This window comes from Pseudophryne corroboree, chromosome 3 (assembly GCF_028390025.1).
Source record: "Pseudophryne corroboree isolate aPseCor3 chromosome 3, aPseCor3.hap2, whole genome shotgun sequence".
Taxonomy (NCBI): domain Eukaryota; kingdom Metazoa; phylum Chordata; class Amphibia; order Anura; family Myobatrachidae; genus Pseudophryne; species Pseudophryne corroboree.
Genome location: NC_086446.1, coordinates 290,314,444 through 290,335,076, shown reverse-complemented (window position 1 = coordinate 290,335,076; position 20,633 = coordinate 290,314,444). Strand labels below are relative to the sequence as shown.

Below are 20,633 nucleotides of genomic sequence, written 5' to 3'. Positions count from 1 at the left end.
GTGGAGCCTTGAGACTGTGAATGCTGCCTCTATTTCATGCACCCCTCCATGTGCCACTTCCTATATTACTGGAGATCTTTATCCTGAAGACTCTCTATATCACCCATCGCAACATTATATCTCCAGGGAGGATGCAAAGAATTGGGCTGTGTTGAGGTGCCTGAGATGATTACGAGTGAGGTGAGGAGGTGGAGAAGCCGGTGAGGGGGTGGGAGGAAGCTGGTATTTTCTCTCTTTTAAAGTGTGTACTAATACCATTACAGGGCCTGTTCTCTTTCTCCTTTCCTGCATTAGAGATTGGCTCTGGGAGAGGGGAAGGCGGTTGCAGCATAATATTACCTTGTGATTCCATGACCCTCCTCTATGCATCCCTAACTCTCAAAAGCTGATTCAGCTTTCAGCTTCAGCTCTGGTGACTCCACTGCTGCAACAGACTCTTCTAACAGGGTATGTCTCTCTCTCTCTCTCTGCTGTTCTTTCTTCCAGTAGCTGCACCACAGCAGCTTGCTCTTAATGCTAGCACAGAAAATTACCTGGTCCATTCAAACTTGCCTAGTGAGTTTAGATGAGCATCTCTGCTTGGGATCGGATGCCTCCTCTGTGCTTTGCAGCTGGGGTGCATTGATGTGCTTCTTTGGTTGGCTGTGTGTAGGATGAAATTACTCATTGCAGAATTCTGCAGAGCAAGCAACTGAAGTAGATGTATCAGGCTGAAATCTTACAACTTTGACATGTAATCGTTGGGCAGAGTTAACCTGTTCACTGCTGGCAGAGGCCTGCTTTGCCAGAGGCATTACAGCCCCTTAGTTGCTGCAACAGAGAACTGATTAACCCAAGCTGTGTACAGCTTTTATCATGACAGGGAGTATTGTACAGAACCCGGAAAGAGCTTAGTGTTTGTTTAATTAATAAGGAACATTCCCTCTATGAAATCATATTCCACAGTTAATGAGTGGTCACAGCAGGCTTATTGTAACAAATGTTATTTAATAAGAGCATGCTCCACGTCCTGCAATAGGACGAGTTCATTCATTATAATTTAAACCATATACCTAATTGTGTACATAGTAAAGCGGCAAATATATCTTATAAAACATTAGAATACGTCATTGCATAGGAACAAACGTTACGTGTATATGAGACAGACTAGCTCATGACTAGCTATATATTCTGTGAGTATCAGCATCATGTTTTTGCGACTTTGAAGTGTATATAAACTTTTAAAGCAGAGTCAATATTGGTTTTAACAGGATGTTCTATTAAAATTAAAATTGGACACACTTAACACCTTCTGATGTATATAGATTTGGTTTGATCTCAGTTATTATAGTGTTGAAGACACATGCTCTGTAGCCATAATCCCAGGCATATGTTATATACAAGGTCCATTTATGTTGTAGTTACAATCCAAGCAAAATATTTCTTCCATCATACATAATATGTTTGAAAGCGGATTGTGTGGCTTTGTGCGGCTATGCTGTAACAGTGACAGGTAGCCTAAAATGCAGAGAGGGCCCAGTCTGTAAAGGAGAAAAATGTGGCATACAGAAAATACCACACCACCCATGTAGGCCATGCTGAGTTATGCTGCTGCATGTTCTATGTCATTTTAGCAAGCCGACTCTCATAAATATTCTCATTATTAATATACTGCAGAGCTACACATACTACAAGCACGTGAAAGAAGTTCCTGCAGGAAGCAGTGATCTTGAGAAAACACTTCATGTGTTTCTGGGAGTTTGACAGCTTTTTTTACCAAGTGTGCTCTAGGATGTAGAAATTCTTTGCTACAGATGTGTCAGTGTAAATGAAACATGGATGGCACCAATACTTTGTCAAACTGGAATTGAATGGGTTGAAGTCGGAACTTTGGTGCTAATATTCTGTGGTTATTTGTAAATATCCAGTTTATACTACACGCAAAATATCAGAAATCCTGTTCAGTTTGCTTTGTAAAAAAGATTCAGTCTTTTTGTCTTAAACAGATCACTATCTTCTATTACACCAAGATACACTGTATATATGATGAGTTTTTATAAAGAACGTTAGTGTCTAAATAATAGTCCTGAAATGTAACAAAATGTCTAAAATGATGGCAAGGTTTGTGTCATACATTGGAAATGAGATTACTGTTTCAGAAGATGATATTAGGTAATACATTTATGGCGACATTTATGCCCTGAATTGTGAGGGGGTGAAAAACAGCATAGCAAAATGAAAAACCTGAAAATCTCCTGTCTCAAATATTGGCTTTACATAGAATACAAAATCATTTTCTTTTTACAGCTGTACATACATTACTTTCATTTATTTAGTAAAGACACACATATACAAGTTGCCACAACTAACATGAGCAGGATCAGCAGAAGCTGGTAAGCATCTCTAAACGTTTGACTGCAATGAATCTAAATCAGAAAGGATTCATCGTAAAGCATGACAAGACTAATTCAATGTACACAGTTGCCCTGGTGTAATCTTTATTCACACTCTGTATTCCCAATCTCATATAATATTATAATAGATGTTCAAATAACATAACTGAAACTTTTTATTTACAAAAATGAAAATACTTTCCCTCTTTTATTTTACTTTTATTTATTTATTTTTTAACAAATCAGATATGCCAGATTATCCAGGTAATCCCTATGAAACCTATTTCCCGATTAATATTTAACCATATAAATCTTCTAAATAAAATAAAAAGGATCACAGACTTTTAAGCAGTGTAATCAATTATACCTTATTCAATTACAGTGCAGACAAGTCCGTGCTATGTCCTATTTGTTTATATTTAAATTTTTTGCAGATGGTAGACCTCACCCAAGTGACTAGATGACTGACTGAATTATTATTGGTTTGTAGTTGCATTTACAGATATTGATATAAGACTATATATTTTGATGTACAGTATACAGTATAACTCCTTAACTACACAACTAGTCCGAAGACTCCTTGTACTCCTGTGAGATTAGAGATATTAATCAGTTCTTGGGAAGACAGTCCATTGAAAGAATTCAATCCTACATTCCCTTGTCAGTAGAAAAAGCATCAGATTATTGACTCAATTAGCTTCATATACAGGAAGAGATTTCTGGTGCCTCAACCACATAAAAACGGGTTTAACTATGTAAAATAACAGTGAAAGAAAGGAATCCAGAGTGCTCCGAGTGCTACGGTAATTTTATTCCATCTTCTTTAAAAGGGTTCATAAAAAACAAACCCTTGAAACAGAAGCATCAAAATTCATTAACACTAAAACAGCCATTCTACGTTAGCCTGTAAATTGCTATTGATCTGCATAGTTCTCCTGACTTGTGTGTGTAATGTTACAGGGAGGAGGGTAGCTGGGTTACAGTAAAATGAGGCAGGTAAGTAGACCAGCTGAGCATACCATTACAGCAGTGCTGAGTGAGCAGGAAACACCACGGTGACCTCTCGTTTAGTCAGATGCCTAAATCCTGCTCATAATAGTCCTCTATTCAGTGTGATCATCATTTTCACTAGTGGCACTCACTGTACATTGTTAGGGGAGCTTTAAAGCTCAGAGTAGATGCAAAGGAATGAGTGAGCAGAGAGAGAGAGAGAGAGAGAGAGACACTAGGGAGAGACAAAGAGAAGGGACAGATTGGTGTTAAGTACTAAGAGAGACATACTGATACAGAGACCAGCATACATGGCCTGTAACCTGCCTGATTTCCACGCTATCCTGATATATATTTCATTTCAGACGCCTACTCACATAATAATTCTGTCCCGCTATGGAGATATCGATCAAAATAATGCCATTTAACATAAAAAGATATCAGAGCAGAGGGCACAGCATTCGTCTATAGTGTGGAAAGATGCAGCCTGCTGCAGTGACATCTACGGACCCCAGAGGTAAGAATATCCCTTACTTTCTTTGTTTGTGGCTCACCCTGTTGTGTCTGCCTCCCATGCTGTTTTAACCTCACCTCTGCTGTTGCCACCAGCTGTCACATTGACACGGAATTGTAGTAGGGGTGCCAAATTTGGTATCAGGGGCCATGACCCTTTGCAGTTGGGTCTATAGAACACGATACATCGCTACTTGCCCTGTACTGAAACACTTAGTTGTACTGTAACTTTTATCTTGTTTACGATGTAATCTCTTATTTTTTTTTACTATGCTGTTTTATCTGGACTGGTTAAAATGAAATGAAATGTGTTAGACATGTTATTTATAATCAGGTTATGCAGGCAGAGGGCCTGTACGTTTTATAGCAACTGTAGGCAGACAGCTTATGTGTGCGCGCAGTTATAACCATGTGAGATCTCTAGAGGAAGAACATGAGACAATGTGCCTTGTGAATGCATGGAGCGGTATAGGAATGATTAAATGCCCCATTCTGTTTATGCATTATCAATAGTTGTTACACTTCTTTTTGCTGACAAAACAGTTTTGCTAAATATTTCGAAACAATTAAAAAGTACGTTACTTCAAACAAATAAATAACCCAAAACTGTTACATATATTTCAGGAGTATGGAAATACAGTGCATTTATTTCCATAAAAAACATAGTTTGGTTTCTAGTGAAATCACATCTGGTGTTTGTTTCTACGAGTTAGCGATTGTTTGTATTTAGATATTATGATGCTGGATTAGTGCTAATGAAGGGGTTAACTAATATCAAATGAAGTGTAATATGTTACATTGTAATACCAAGGCTATATTCTGCACTGTATACATGGGGTGCTGTAAGTGCAGAATAGGGGTGTATGTAGATTGCAGTGTTTTGTATCTTGTGTTACAAATATACAGTAAATATTCACTGTGGTACGTTATACATTTTATTTCATAACAAAGTAACCAAGCAAACTTTTTAAATAAACTAAATTCTAAATAAAAGTTACACAATATAAATACATATTTGTATCTGCTGTGTCATATATGAATATACTGATACAGACAGCCTTAATTTACCAGATGAAAGTCAGTTTCAGTTTAGTCATTCACTTCTGTTGGGACTGAGTGATTAAATGTAATTATATATGCCGTACGTTGTAGTAATACCAAACAGAACCATGCCCTACAATGCTCATGAATTTAATGCATCCACATTATATCATAGATTGGAGATAATGAAAACCATTTTCTCAAGCATGATCAGTAGTGAAAGGTTTGAGCTGTTTTAAGATACCTCAACACTCCAATTTTTGGACTCGCAGGACGCATACCCTATTTGGGGGACATACTTCTTTATACGTCCATATGGAAATACCACTGCTGTGGAATGTAAAGAAGTATGTATCTCAGGTGGGGATTAGCTGCAGCGGAGTCCACCGGACAGCACGCTTGTGAACTGATAGGCATTTGGGCTCAATAGTCCATCTTGCACACTTGTAGGAGATTATAGGGTGAGATAAGAACACCCGACATGGTTTTGCAGCAAACGTCAAAAATAGACCAAACTTGTGTTAAACTTTATATCATCATTATGTTTAATTTCCATCTGAAGACCATATCGGCTAATATATAATGCAAACAAATTCAGATCTGGAGGATAGCAAAACCTGGCAATCACCTACCTGGGGACTTCAAACTATACCTTTCATTTTCCATTTCTTTCTCTACAGTTTCTGCAAAAGAGAGAAAATAGACTGGGTCCCATAGTAAGATTTTAAATGATCGCCATCACTTTAACCTCAATCACATTCATACTCATGAAATCACATCTATTGTCTTAAATCAAATTCAACGCCGCAACACAATCAGACTATTGTCTGTACTACAGTAAATTGTAATATCAACATTTTCTCCTTTCATATTGTATTGATCCAAAGGAAGGCAAACAAATACACTTTCCTCATCCCTGGTATCAGATAACTGTCTGAATCCTTATCCTGAAGAAACTATAATGTCTGCATGGAGGCCCTTACGGGCACATATTTCTCTATTGGTCCATAGCTCTAGTCACATGGGTGACCTCTCAGTAGTCATTACAAGAGGTATAAGAATCATTACTTCTGTTTAAGGGGTGTCAGAGCTTATCGGAATGTGCACATGTCAATTTGTTGCACCTACGGTTTAGGTGTCATAAAGTTGCAAAGCTGTCTGCTCAATTAGGCTCACACATTGCTCTTCAGTGCGAGTCACAAAGTAAGGAGTGAAACACAAATGCATAATTATAGCTGGCTTTCTTTGCCCCTAACTTGCCCGACTTTATTAGAAATGAAAAATAGGGTACAATGAGCAGTAAAACATCTATACTAAATTCCGACCCTTGCAAATATTTTCTGTTCACACCTATAAGCATTCTTACTGACAGCCACCGATTTTATCTGCACTGTATTTATGCACAGGGGCAGATGTACTAAGCCTTGGAGAGAGATAAAGTGGACTGTGATAAAGTACCAACCAATCAGTTCCTATCTGCAATGTTACAGACTCTGGGGTCTACGTACTAAACCTTGGATAGAGAAAACGTAAATGGAGATAAAGTACCAGCCAATCAGTCCTAACTATAATTTTTTTCAACACAGCCTGTAACATGGCAGTTAGGAGCTGATTGGCTGGGTACTTTATCTCTTTTCACTTTATTACTCTCCAAGGCTTAGTACATCTGCCCTTATTATATGAGTCACAAGGAAAGGTGGTTCAGAGTAGGGAAACAAGGGGATGCACGCTAACTGTATGGCTTGGAATTAAACTGTTAATAAACCCACTGAGGCCCAAACTCCCCTGATGTCTATGTCAGTTGTAGTTTAATAATGTCCACAAAAGGTAATGATAGTCGGCATGAAGGTGAATTAATGAGGGGTGTGGGATAAAATTATAAAGGCAAGAAGTGCGTGAACGTTATGTTACACCTTTGCATCTAGAATGCATGGCATGCAACCAAACAATGTATCTGTGCATGCTGTAAATGTGCATACGAATGTGTGCGAAGCACAATAGCAGGTGCACTAGGCAGAAAGTCACATTTCTACATTACGCCTGCCTTGCAGAAATGACCCATCATCACAAGATGGTGAAAAAAAAGCCCTTTTTACAGTAATTAGAGACAGACTAGATTTACCCTCCAAAGACTGCAATACAGCAGAGAGATGCAGTGTCCTCAAAATCTTCAGAAATAAACTGCAGTGGAATTATTTTAGAAGCTATCAATACACCTGCAAGCTATTTAACCTGTTCATAGGAATTACCCTTTCTGTGTTTCACTCCGGTAGTGAAAGGATCAATACATTTAAAAAAAAAAAAGGAAAAAACCCTGACCTAGCAGACTGTGAGAAGAGTCAATTGATGATCTTGTACTCGTGGTGTGTACTGTTGTACTACTTTGACTGTGTCAGCAGGTGGAACCGCTCATCAGGACATTAAATATTCAAAGAGCTGACTGCGGCAGGGCCAGAGAGGCTCCAGCAGGATGAAACTCGCTGTCCAGGCTTATATGTGTAAGAATCACAGGCCCATGCCCATTATATGATCTCTTCACTTTTGTGCTTTTGTTATCAGGTAATAAGCAAAGACAGGGACAAAACAGGTTTTCTGGTCTGTAAATTTAAAAAATAGATTATAATAGATGAATGGAATATTAAAACTTTAAATACCAAACAGTAATTAGTGTGACATATGCAAGGTCTGCTCTAGTTCAAGTAAAACAAATAACCTGAATAATCCAACATTCATACATTTTGCTTATTTATACAATTCTGTTTCCACTGTAATTTGCAGTGTCAAACTGCAGTGTTAAAGAGTTAAAGTTTGGATTACATTTTCATTCACTTAGCATTAGAAACTACCATCTATTAGCACAAGCAAGTATTTTTCATATAACCTTATTAGCTTGGAGATTCCTTCCTGCATCTTTTACTAAAAGTGTGAGTTTAAATGCAGGTTTAGGGGGTAATTCAGACCTGATCGTAGCAGCAAATTTGTTAGTAGTTGGGCAAAACCATGTGCACTGCAAGGGGGGCAGATGTAACATGTGCAGAGAGAGTTAGATTTGGGTGGGGTGTGTTCAAACTGAAATCTAAATTGCAGTGTAAAAATAAAGCAGCCAGTATTTACCCTGCACAAAAACAAAATAACCCACCCAAATCTAACTCTCTCTGCACATATTATATCTGCCACACCTGCAGTGCACATGGTTTTGCCCAACTGCTAACAGACTTGCTGCTACGATCAGGTCTGAATTACCCTCTTACTTTTGTGCTTCTCAGTCATGTCTTTACACAATCAGTAAGAATTACATTTGCTGCCTTGCAATATGCTTCAGCTCTGCTGTGTTCATTCTTCTGGACAAAACTGAATCTAGAGTGCAGATTTTTACCATATTCCAGAACAATGGCAATATAAAAGAGTATACCTGATGATGTAACGATATGGCTGGAATGTCCAGAAAACCTGAAAAGAAACAGACGCTCATTTAGTAAAAGTCACAGCAATTCATGTACAAGTCGATACATGGAAAATGGCAATAACCTTTAAAAGAAACATAGTTACATTTATAATCTGTGCAGTACTGGTTAAAAAAAATGAGGGTTTGTTTGTGGTTTTAAGTATAAAAACCCTTATCTGGTAGCCTACTAATGTTATCTGGCATTTATTTGCAATAAAAATGCAAGTACAAACCCCATCAATATGTTCGTATGACATTTATAGCATTTTTAGGTGCATTCTGGAGCTAACTGTAGGTCAGCTAGGCTTCTCTAATGCAGTCACTTGCAGTAAGTGCAAGTGAAGGACCAACCAATGTCTGGCAAAATGCAATACTTCCAAATGCAAGTGGGCATGAAGCCATGCTCCAAATGCAAGTGGGTATGAAGCCATGTGAAATTATGTTTTCCATGCATTGCCCTAGGCCCAAATATAATAGCCTTTGATACTAAGGGCACCAACGTGATTCAAGTAAAATAGCTGCTAGACTTACATTTTAAGGCAAACCCAACCTCTAATTGTGCAGGTAGATTTGAGCACAACACTAAGTAAAAGGACAAAAATGTGGAAAGCTATTTGCTATTGACCATAACAGCAGTTTATTGCACTAAACTTTTGCTGTAGCATGTAAAATAGCTACACATAGCTATGTTGCAGTGTAAAATGCAGGAAGAGGTACTATAATATTAGTAGAACTGGTCCATTATAAAGCATTGGGTAATCTGTATCAATTTAGGTTATTTCTGACAAAAGATAAAATACTGTAGACAGTGAAATAATATAATTGCTGCAATAACTTTAGGTCTTGCTTTACTCTTCCTGATTCTTTTCACAGTTCTCTATGTTTATTGGCATATTACAGCTTTTGAAAACTGCAATAAACAAATGTACAATATTTATAAGGAACTTTGATCAATTAGAAGATAGAAAACAAGACTTACTGAGTAAAATGACACACCAAAACAGACTTGGGTGATAATAAAATAATTGCTAAACAATAAAAATGACTAAATAATTGAAATAAAGGCAGATCAGCTGAGAGAAAAGAAATATAGCCCAACACAAGCAGAAACATACCATCACTAAAAAGCCTCTGTGTACACCTTATATTACCATAGGATGGCACATTTATTAATAATCACAATTTAGCACAGAGAATAAGAGTTTTAATTTATTTTCTCTAACGTCCTAGTGGATGCTGGGACTCCGTCAGGACCATGGGGGGATAGCGGGCTCCGCAGGAGACAGGGCACATCTAAATAAAGCTTTTAGGATCACATGGTGCGTACTGGCTCCTCCCCCTATGACCCTCCTCCAAGCCTCAGTTAGGTTTTTGTGCCCGTCCGAGAAGGGTGCAATCTAGGTGGCTCTCCTAAAGAGCTGCTTAGACAAAGTTTTTTTAGGTTTAAATCTCAGTGAATCCTGCTGGCAACAGGATCACTGCATCGAGGGACTTAGGGGAGAGATTTCCAACTCACCTGCGTGCAGGATGGATTGGAGTCTTAGGCTACTGGACACTTAGCTCCAGAGGGAGTCGGAACACAGGTCATCCTGGGGTTCGTCCCGGAGCCGCGCCGCCGACCCCCCTTACAGACGCTGAAGATCGGAGGTCCGGAAAGCAGGCGGCAGAAGACTCCTCAGTCTTCATGAAGGTAGCGCACAGCACTGCAGCTGTGCGCCATTGTTGCTACACATCTCACTGATTCAGTCACGGAGGGTGCAGGGCGCTGCTGGGGGCGCCCTGGGCAGCAATATTAAATACCTTTAGTGGCGAAAAATACATCACATATAGCCATTAAGGCTATATGTATGTATTTAACCCAGGCCAGTTTTCTTAAAACCCGGGAGAAAAGCCCGCCGAAAAAGGGGCGGAGCTTATTCTCCTCAGCACTCAGCGCCATTTTCCTGCTCAGCTCCGCTGGTGAGGAAGGCTCCCAGGATTCTCCCCTGCACTGCACTACAGAAACAGGGTAACAAAGAGAAGGGGGGCATAATTTGGCGATATTGATATATTAAAAGCGCCTATATCAAAAACAACACCTTCTAGGGTTGTTTATATACATTTATAGCGCTTTTGGTGTGTGCTGGCAAACTCTCCCTCTGTCTCCCCAAAGGGCTAAGAGGGTCCTGTCTTCGATTAGAGCATTCCCTGTGTGGCTGCTGTGTGTCGGTACGTGTGTGTCGACATGTATGAGGACGATGTTGGTGTGGAGGCAGAGCAATTGCCGGTAATGGTGATGTCACCCCCTAGGGAGTCGACACCGGAATGGATGGCTTTAGTTATGGAATTACGTGATAATGTTAGCACATTACAAAAGTCAGTTGACGAAATGAGACGGCCGGAAAACCAGTTAGTACCGGCTCAGGCGTCTCAGACACCGTCAGGGGCTGTAAAACGTCTCTTACCTCAGTCAGTCGACACGGGTACCGACACAGATGAATCTAGTGTCGACGGTGAAGAAACAAACGTATTTTCCAATAGGGCCACACGTTATATGATCACGGCAATGAAGGAGGCTTTGCAGATCTCTGATACTGCTGGTACCTCAAAAAGGGGTATTATGTGGGGGGTGAAAAAACTACCTGTAGCTTTTCCAGAATCAGAGGAATTGAATGACGTGTGTGATGAAGCGTGGGTTAACCCAGATAGAAAACTGCTAATTTCCAAGAAGTTATTGGCATTATACCCTTTCCCGCCAGAGGTTAGGGCGCGCTGGGAAACACCCCCTAGGGTGGATAAGGCGCTCACACGTTTATCAAAGCAAGTGGCGTTGCCGTCTCCTGATACGGCCGCCCTCAAGGATCCAGCAGATAGGAGGCTGGAAACTACACTGAAGAGTATATACACACATACTGGTGTTATACTGCGACCGGCAATAGCCTCAGCCTGGATGTGCAGTGCTGGGGTAGTGTGGTTGGATTCCCTGACTGAAAATATTGATACCCTGGATAGGGACAGTATTTTATTGACTCTAGAGCAATTAAAGGATGCGTTTCTTTATATGCGAGATGCTCAGAGGGATATTTGTACTCTAGCATCAAGGGTAAGCGCGATGTCCATATCTGCCAGAAGAAGTTTATGGACGCGACAGTGGTCAGGTGATGCGGATTCCAAAAGGCATATGGAAGTATTGCCATATAAAGGAGAGGAATTATTTGGGGTCGGTCTTTCGGACCTGGTGGCCACGGCAACTGCCGGCAAATCCACTTTTTTACCTCAGACCCCCTCCCAACAGAAAAAGACACCGTCTTTTCAGCCGCAGTCCTTTCGCTCCTATAAAAACAAGCGACCAAAAGGACAGTCTTATCTGCCGCGAAGCAGAGGAAAGGGTAAGAGAGGGCAGCAAGCAGCCCCTGCCCAGGACCAGAAGCCCGCCCCGGGTTCTACAAAGCCATCAGCATGACGCTGGGGCTTTACAAGCGGACTCAGGAGCGGTGGGGGGTCGACTCAAGATTTTCAGCAATCAGTGGGCTCGCTCACAAGTGGACCCGTGGATCCTGCAGATAATATCTCAGGGTTACATGTTGGAGTTCGAAAGGTCTCCCCCTCGCCGGTTCCTAAAGTCTGCTTTACCAACGTCTCCCTCAGAAAGGACGTCGGTATTGGAAGCCATTCACAAGCTGTATTCTCAGCAGGTGATAGTCAAGGTACCCCTCCTACAACAGGGAAAGGGGTATTATTCCACACTATTTGTGGTACCGAAGCCAGACGGTTCGGTAAGACCTATTCTAAACCTGAAATCCTTGAACCTGTACATACAGAAATTCAAGTTCAAGATGGAGTCACTCAGAGCAGTGATAGCGAATCTGGAGGAAGGGGACTTCATGGTGTCCCTGGACATAAAAGATGCTTATCTGCATGTCCCAATTTACCCCTCACACCAAGGGTATCTCAGGTTCGTGATACAAGACTGTCATTATCAGTTTCAAACGCTGCCGTTTGGTTTGTCCACGGCTCCTCGGGTCTTTACCAAGGTAATGACCGAAATGATGGTTCTTCTACGAAGAAAAGGCGTATTAATTATCCCTTACTTGGACGATCTCCTGATAAGGGCAAAGTCCAGAGAACAGCTGGAAGTCGGTGTAGCACTAACCCAGGTAGTGCTTCAGCAACACGGGTGGATTCTGAATCTTCCAAAATCTCAATTGACCCCGACAACACGTCTGCTGTTCCTGGGAATGATTCTGGACACGGTTCAGAAAAAGGTGTTTCTCCCGGAGGAGAAAGCAAGGGAGTTATCCGAACTTGTCAGGAACCTCCTAAAACCAGGAACTGTGTCAGTACATCAATGCACAAGAGTCCTGGGAAAGATGGTGGCTTCTTACGAAGCAATTCCATTTGGCAGATTCCATGCACGAACATTTCAGTGGGATCTGCTGGACAAATGGTCCGGATCGCATCTGCACATGCATCAGCGGATAACACTGTCACCAAGAACAAGGTTGTCTCTCCTGTGGTGGTTGCAGAGTGCCCATCTGTTAGAGGGCCGCAGATTCGGCATACAGGACTGGGTCCTGGTGACTACGGATGCCAGCCTACGAGGCTGGGGAGCAGTCACACAGGGAAGGAACTTCCAGGGCGTGTGGTCAAACCTGGAGACATCCCTTCACATAAATATACTGGAGCTAAGAGCGATCTACAATGCTCTAAGCCTGGCAAAACCGCTGCTTCAGGGTCAGCCGGTGTTGATCCAGTCGGACAACATCACGGCAGTCGCCCACGTAAACCGACAAGGCGGCACGAGAAGCAGAAGAGCAATGACAGAAGCGGCAAGGATTCTGCGCTGGGCGGAAAATCATGTCATAGCACTGTCAGCAGTGTTCATCCCGGGAGTGGACAACTGGGAAGCAGATTTCCTCAGCAGACACGACCTTCACCCGGGAGAGTGGGGACTCCATCCAGAAGTCTTCCACATGATTGTGAACCGTTGGGAAAAACCAAAGGTGGACATGATGGCGTCTCGCCTCAACAAAAAATTGGACAGATATTGCGCCAGGTCAAGAGACCCTCAGGCAATAGCTGTGGACGCTCTGGTAACACCGTGGGTGTACCAGTCAGTGTATGTGTTCCCTCCTCTGCCTCTCATACCAAAGGTACTGAGAATTATACGGAAAAGGGGAGTAAGAACAATACTAGTGGCTCCGGACTGGCCAAGAAGAACTTGGTATCCGGAACTTCAAGAGATGCTCACGGAGGATCCGTGGCCTCTACCTCTAAGAAGGGATCTGCTTCAGCAGGGACCTTGTATGTTTCAAGACTTACCGCGTCTGCGTTTGACGGCATGGCGGTTGAACGCCGGATTCTAAAAGAAAAGGGCATTCCAGAGGAAGTTATTCCTACCTTGATGAAGGCTAGGAAGGAAGTGACTGTACAACATTATCACCGCATTTGGCGAAAATATGTTGCGTGGTGTGAGGCCAAAAAGGCCCCAACGGAAGAATTTCAATTGGGTCGATTCTTACATTTCCTGCAAGCAGGATTGTCTATGGGCCTAAAATTGGGGTCCATTAAAGTTCAAATTTCGGCCTTATCAATCTTTTTCCAGAAGGAATTGGCGTCAGTTCCTGAAGTACAAACTTTTGTCAAAGGTGTACTACATATACAACCCCCAATGGTGCCTCCAGTGGCACCGTGGGATTTGAACGTAGTTTTGCATTTTCTCAAATCTCATTGGTTTGAGCCTCTAAAATCGGTAGATTTAAAATACCTTACATGGAAGGTAACCATGTTATTGGCCCTGGCTTCAGCCAGGAGAGTTTCAGAGTTGGCGGCTTTATCGTACAAAAGCCCATATCTGATTTTCCATTCGGACAGGGCAGAACTGCGGACACGTCCTCATTTTCTCCCTAAGGTGGTTTCGGCTTTTCACTTGAACCAGCCTATTGTGGTGCCTGCGGCTACTAGCGACTTGGAGGACTCCAAGTTGCTGGACGTTGTCAGAGCATTAAAAATATATATTTCAAGGACAGCTGAAGTCAGAAAATCTGACTCGTTGTTTATATTGTATGCACCCAACAAGATGGGTGCTCCTGCGTCTAAACAGACGATTGCACGTTGGATCTGTAGCACAATCCAATTTGCACATTCTGTGGCAGGCCTGCCACAGCCTAAATCTGTAAAGGCCCACTCCACAAGGAAAGTGGGCTCATCTTGGGCGGCTGCCCGAGGGGTCTCGGCATTACAACTTTGCCGAGCAGCTACGTGGTCAGGGGAGAACACGTTTGTAAAATTTTACAAATTTGATACTCTGGCTAAGGAGGACCTGGAGTTCTCTCATTCGGTGCTGCAGAGTCATCCGCACTCTCCCGCCCGTTTGGGAGCTTTGGTATAATCCCCATGGTCCTGACGGAGTCCCAGCATCCACTAGGACGTTAGAGAAAATAAGAATTTACTTACCGATAATTCTATTTCTCATAGTCCGTAGTGGATGCTGGGCGCCCATCCCAAGTGCGGATTGTCTGCAATGTTTGTACATAGTTATTGTTACAAAAATCGGGTTATTACTATTGTTGTGAGCCATCTTTTCAGAGGCTACTTCATTTGTTGTTATCATACTGTTAACTGGGTTCAGATCACAAGTTGTACGGTGTGATTGGTGTGGCTGGTATGAGTCTTACCCGGGATTCAAGATCCTTCCTTATTGTGTACGCTCGTCCGGGCACAGTACCTAACTGAGGCTTGGAGGAGGGTCATAGGGGGAGGAGCCAGTACGCACCATGTGATCCTAAAAGCTTTATTTAGATGTGCCCTGTCTCCTTCGGAGCCCGCTATCCCCCCATGGTCCTGACGGAGTCCCAGCATCCACTACGGACTATGAGAAATAGAATTATCGGTAAGTAAATTCTTATTATTGATGTGTACAATGGGAATAAGAAATTAATTACTGTGGCAATGTATCAAAAAACACCTGCAGGGAAATGGACTCCGATAGTAACCTGTCCCTTGCGAACTGTAAAAAGTAAAGTTGGTGCTTATGTATTCACTTTACTTGTGGGACCGTGCCCGGCGTTCTTACTGCGCATGTCTGGTCACTGGACCACACTTGTGCATGTTGCAGCTATCAGAGAGGGATCCTAGGGATCTCTCTCCTCAAAAATAATCTGAAATGTAGCCTATTTGGAAAAAGTAGCTTTTCAGAGTTGGTATATTTCATAATGTACCAAGCTCCTACAGAGATACTTTTGGGGGCTGCTTTTGCAATTGAAAACTGAGGGGGACCCTATTATCAAAATGGTCTAATTTCTGTTTTCTTAAGATAAGGGGGTCTATTTACAGTATGAAGCCTTGGAGAGTGATAAAGTGGAGATAAATAAAGTTCCAGCCAATCAGCTCCTAATTGCCATGTTACAGGCCCTGTTTGAGAAATGACAGCTGGGAGCTGGTTGGCTGGTACTTTATCACTCTCCACTTTACCTCTCGCCAAGGCCTTCTAAATACACTCCAAGATTTGTAAAGCGTAGAATTGTACAGATGTCTACATTTCGCTCTTGATTGGCAGGATAAATGTCCCATCACATCACCCTCCCAAGATTTTAATGGGTAAAGGGGGAGGGGGGTTAGAGTATGGAAACCTGATCGATTGATGATTTGTTTTCATGTGGCCTCAATCAATAGTGACATTCTAGATTGATAGTATTGCTGAAAAGCCAGATCTTGACTGCACTAACAGTATTGTACTTTTGTGACCAGCCCTTTTAGGTAGCACTTTATGGGGCTGATGCATAGCTGACCATAAATGAGTGTAACTATAATTTATAAAGACAAATGCAAAAATGAATAGCATGTGATATGGTTTAGTTAAAAACAGCAGCATTTGTGCCTGGTTTGCCACACAGATACTGTACATGTTGTAAACCATTTTTTTATGTGCAACAAAAAGCAAAAACATTAAACACGCTCACAAAACCAAAGTCTAAGTTTATGTGATAATGAATACACCCATGTCAGCAGACTGATCGCTAACAGCCAATTGCAAGCAATTTGCTAGTGACAGTGACCATCATCATCTGCTATATGCAACCTGTGCTTGACCACCCGAAAATGTTATGGTTTTCCCAGACTGAATTTTTATTTTTATTGTTTTTTTAAGAGGTGGCCATTCACACAGCGGATTGGACTGTCCACTAGGCAGTTGTAAGCGATTTTATAGACTCACAAATTCTCACTGTGCATGTGCATGAAAAAGCATCTTCTGAATTAAGAATGGAAGGATGGCAGGACAGCTATGAATGGCAGGATGGCAGGACAGCAATAAACTGAAGGATGGCAGGACAGCTATGAATGGAAGGATGGCAGGACAGCTATGAACTGAAGGATGGTAGGACAGCTATGAATTAAAGGATGGTAGGACAGCTATGAACTGAAGGATGACAGGACAGCTATGAATGGAAGGATGGCAGGACAGCTATGAACTGAAGGATGGTAGGACAGCTATGAATTGAAGGATGGCAGGACAGCTATGAATGGAAGGATGGCAGGACAGCTATGAACTGAAGGATGGTAGGACAGCTATGAATTGAAGGATGACAGGACAGCTATGAACTAAAGGATGGCAGGACAACTATGAACTGAAGGATGGCAGGACAGCTATGAAGGGTGGATGGCAGGACAGCTATGAACGGAAGGATGGTAGGACAGCTATGAACGAAAGATGGTAGGACAGCCATGAACTGAAGGATGGCAGGACAGCTATGAACAGAAGGATGGCAGGACAGCTATGAACAGAAGGATGGCAGGACAGCTATGAACAGAAGGATGGTAGGACAGCTATGAACAGAAGGATGGCAGGATAGCTATGAACGAAGGATGGTGAGACAGCTATGAACGAAGGATGGTAGGACAGCTATGAATGGAAGGATGGCAGGACAGCTATGAAGGGAGGATGGTAGGACAGCTATGAACAGAAGCATGGTAGGACAGCTATGAACGGAAGGATGGTAGGACAGCTATATCACATCTCAGTGTATATAGTCATCATCTGAGCTTATAATATGACTGTCAAATATGGATGTTTAGAGCAAGTGCAGAACTTCCATGTTTTCAGATTTGAGGGACTATGTATCAGGCTTTGGAGAAAGGTAAAGTGGGCTTTGGAGGAAGGTAAAGTGGAGTAGTTGCCCAAAGCAACCAATAAGCTTCTAAAGCTGGGTACACCTATTACCAATCACTCGATCGATAGGATTAAATGCTCAACAGCCGAAGTACTTTGTACCCGGTTTGACCCCCGTACACATTGTGATAGAAATAGCTGTGTGTGGGCTTCTATGGGATTGGATTGATCGGCCTGACAATTGAATAGATGTGTACCCACATACTGTCATTTCAAAGACTGTGCTACATATATGACAGTTACAAGCTGATTGGTTACTTTCCACAATATCTTCACTTTGGTTATTATTCAATGATCCCAGTTAAGCTAACAGGGGTGAAAAGGGTGGTATTCCCAGGCTTTATCACCTGAGGCTTTTTTAATTCCAGACCTTTTTGCATTCCAATCCCTTTTTATCACCCGTTCACATATTCCCGTGCAGTAACACGTGTTAACGGGCGTTAACACACAGAATCCGTTAAAAGTTCATTTGTGCGTTAACAGGGTCATGGCACCTGTTAACCCTCTAGATTTTGAGAATTTTGTTTCATGTCATACACATAACAAAAATCTCCAATAAGTGCTGCCAGCAGGCTCACTTTGGGGGTAATAGGAATAACCCCAGGGGGATCAATTAGTCTCCGATAAATTACCGCAGCTAATTGAATTCCCCTTTATATCTATGGCTTGATACATTTTCTCTAAGAGCAGATAGATGCATACTGCAACCTGACAAAAATGGACATCTAGCTGTTGGGCTGTACAGATCTAGACAGGCACTCCCCTGCAGCCTGCTAGGATTTCCCTTTACAGTGGACAATCCTTGGTCACATCATATAGAATTTCCTTTGCTTAATAGGGAAGTCAGTCTTTGGATACCTGCACAGGAATCAGGTTGGCCAGGAAAGTGACAGTTCCTGGCCATTTCAGTGGAACCCAAGGCTGTCATTTATAAATGACACCTTACCACTTTGTAACGTAAAACTAATGTGGGTTAGACACATGTTAAATCTGTTATGTTTAAAAAAAATTGAATTAGTGGAATATACTGTAAGGGGTATATGTAATAGGGTCCGAGCTGCCGTAGGTCCAGGATTTCGTTCAAGAATGGTCATATTTTGCTTTAAAATACATCTTTTCTCGGACAAAATCCTGGACCTCCGACAACTCGGACCCTAAGACATATACCCCCTACAAGTTTGCTATTTTACTTTATGTATTATGCTTTTGGAACCTATTACACAACATGATCAGAAAGATCCAATTAATTTACATAAATCAGCTAAATACATTTATATCAAATATGTGGTGCTGACTAATTAAGCTAACTGGAAACTTCCAATTGCTTATTAAGTCCTCGAAGGAGAGGGATACTGCCGGGGTGCCAGAGCAAGTCCTGGTGATTTTTCCTAAAATTAACGATTTTAGGAAAAATCAGACTTGCTCTGGAGGTGTGATGATTTCTATAGAAATCACCACGTCTCATTTTCTCTCCTCTAATTGAATAGCAAAACCCTGCGGCTGTGGGAAAAGCCCTGCATCCTGTGTATTTATCTCTGTGCTACCTTCCTCTTAAGAGCCCTACGCATTTAAAGATCCGCCGCCGAGCTGCCCGACGGCGGATACGGCCGACGGGGGCGATCCGGCAGTGGGGGGGCAGTGACGGGGGGAGTGAAGTTTCTTCACTCCCCCCGTCACACGGCTCCATACAAGTGCAGGCAAATATGGACGAGATCGTCCATATTGGCCTGCATGCACAGCCGACGGGGCACCAGCGATGAACATGCGCGGGGCCGCGCATCGTTCATCGCTGGTGACTCCACACTCAAAGATATGAACGTTATCTCGTTCAATAATGAATGAGATCGTTCATATCTTTAAAGGTTTGTCGGCCAGTGTGTAGGGCCTATCACACTCTTCCCTTCCTTTAGAAGAAAAAAAAAAATTACCCCTGCATCAGTGATCGGGACTCAGTTCTCAATATACCTGACAGTAGGCACAAAAGTCCTGGCCATCAAATAAGTGAGATAGTCACAACAACTGAGATATGTATCATTTTTTTTAGAGTCTATAATTATTTATTTTTATTATTTCTTGGGGGTGCAAATACAGATTTTTTTTGCAAATACGGGAAATACTGGCTTCTTTTGCATGCAGCTATACAGCCTTGTTTTTACTCTGAAATTTAGAGATCACCTAGGACACGCTGTTCACAACTGTAAATGTCACTGCATGTTTCAGAACTGCTCTACCTGCAGTGCAACATGGTTTTAGTCCTGTTAATTTCTTGGCGCATATCAGCCTTCAGTTCATTAATGGTTCTTGGGACCTCAGCTTTCACATGACTTTTGGCTGTGTAAAGTCCTTTCATGAAGCTCATGTGGACTGTTTTCCATCCAGCAATGAATATTCTGCTTGTTAACATAGCCAGACAAATAAAAGTGAGCTTCGTCAAGAAATTGCAGCAATAACGCCAGAAATTATCCGCCCAATGAAGCAAAACTTCAGAAATCAACTACAAATGTGTATCTCCTTTAGAATGTAAGCTCTCACGAGCAGGGCCCTCTTCCCTCGTGTGCTTATCCTTTTCTTACTTTAACAATCCTCAACTGACCAAATCCCGCAGTTTTTTGGTCACCTAGAAACTTATCTCTATGTCGTTGGTGTAGTTATGCTTAGTTACCCTGTTCTTGTCCTATATTGTCTTCAACTGTAAGTCACTGTTTTCCTGTTTTGATAATATGCATATGTACTCTGTAACTGGGCGCTGCGGAACCCTTGTGGTGCCATATAAATAAAGGATAATAATAATAATAATAATAATAATAATAGAATGATGGCCACCATACATACCTTATTCAAAACCAATTGAAAATAAACCATTTCATGCACTTTTAGATTATGTACTAAATGCTGAATAGCACTTGCCATGCCTTTTTTGTTAACCTTTAAAGTCTAGGAGGTTTCTTGCCTCACCCTGTACCTAGTGTGCTATTCTATATGTAAACTAAGATGCAAAGGTGGGAAACAAAAGTAACAGAATTCAGGAAAGAGTGCATAAGTTAGGGTAAACCGGCAAAAGACAGGTCTGATAGGGTTGGGTACGGGATCCCGGCGGTCGGAATCTCGACGGTCAAAATACCGA

The 20,633-nt window shown here is 41.9% G+C and overlaps 1 long non-coding RNA gene across 5 annotated transcripts in view; it reads left to right on the top strand.

The window, feature by feature from the left end:
* Positions 1 to 278: 278 nt before the first annotated feature.
* The window catches only part of LOC135055343 (uncharacterized), a 147,994-nt gene continuing 127,639 nt past the window's right edge, over positions 279 to 20,633 (top strand). For 3 of the 5 annotated variants that reach the window (XR_010243722.1, XR_010243721.1, XR_010243720.1), the window contains exons 1-2: positions 279 to 447; positions 3,728 to 3,879. This is a non-coding gene — a long non-coding RNA (uncharacterized LOC135055343). The remainder of the gene's footprint in view (positions 448 to 3,727; positions 3,880 to 20,633) is intronic. The other 2 variants (XR_010243718.1, XR_010243719.1) reach the window with 1 other exon arrangement.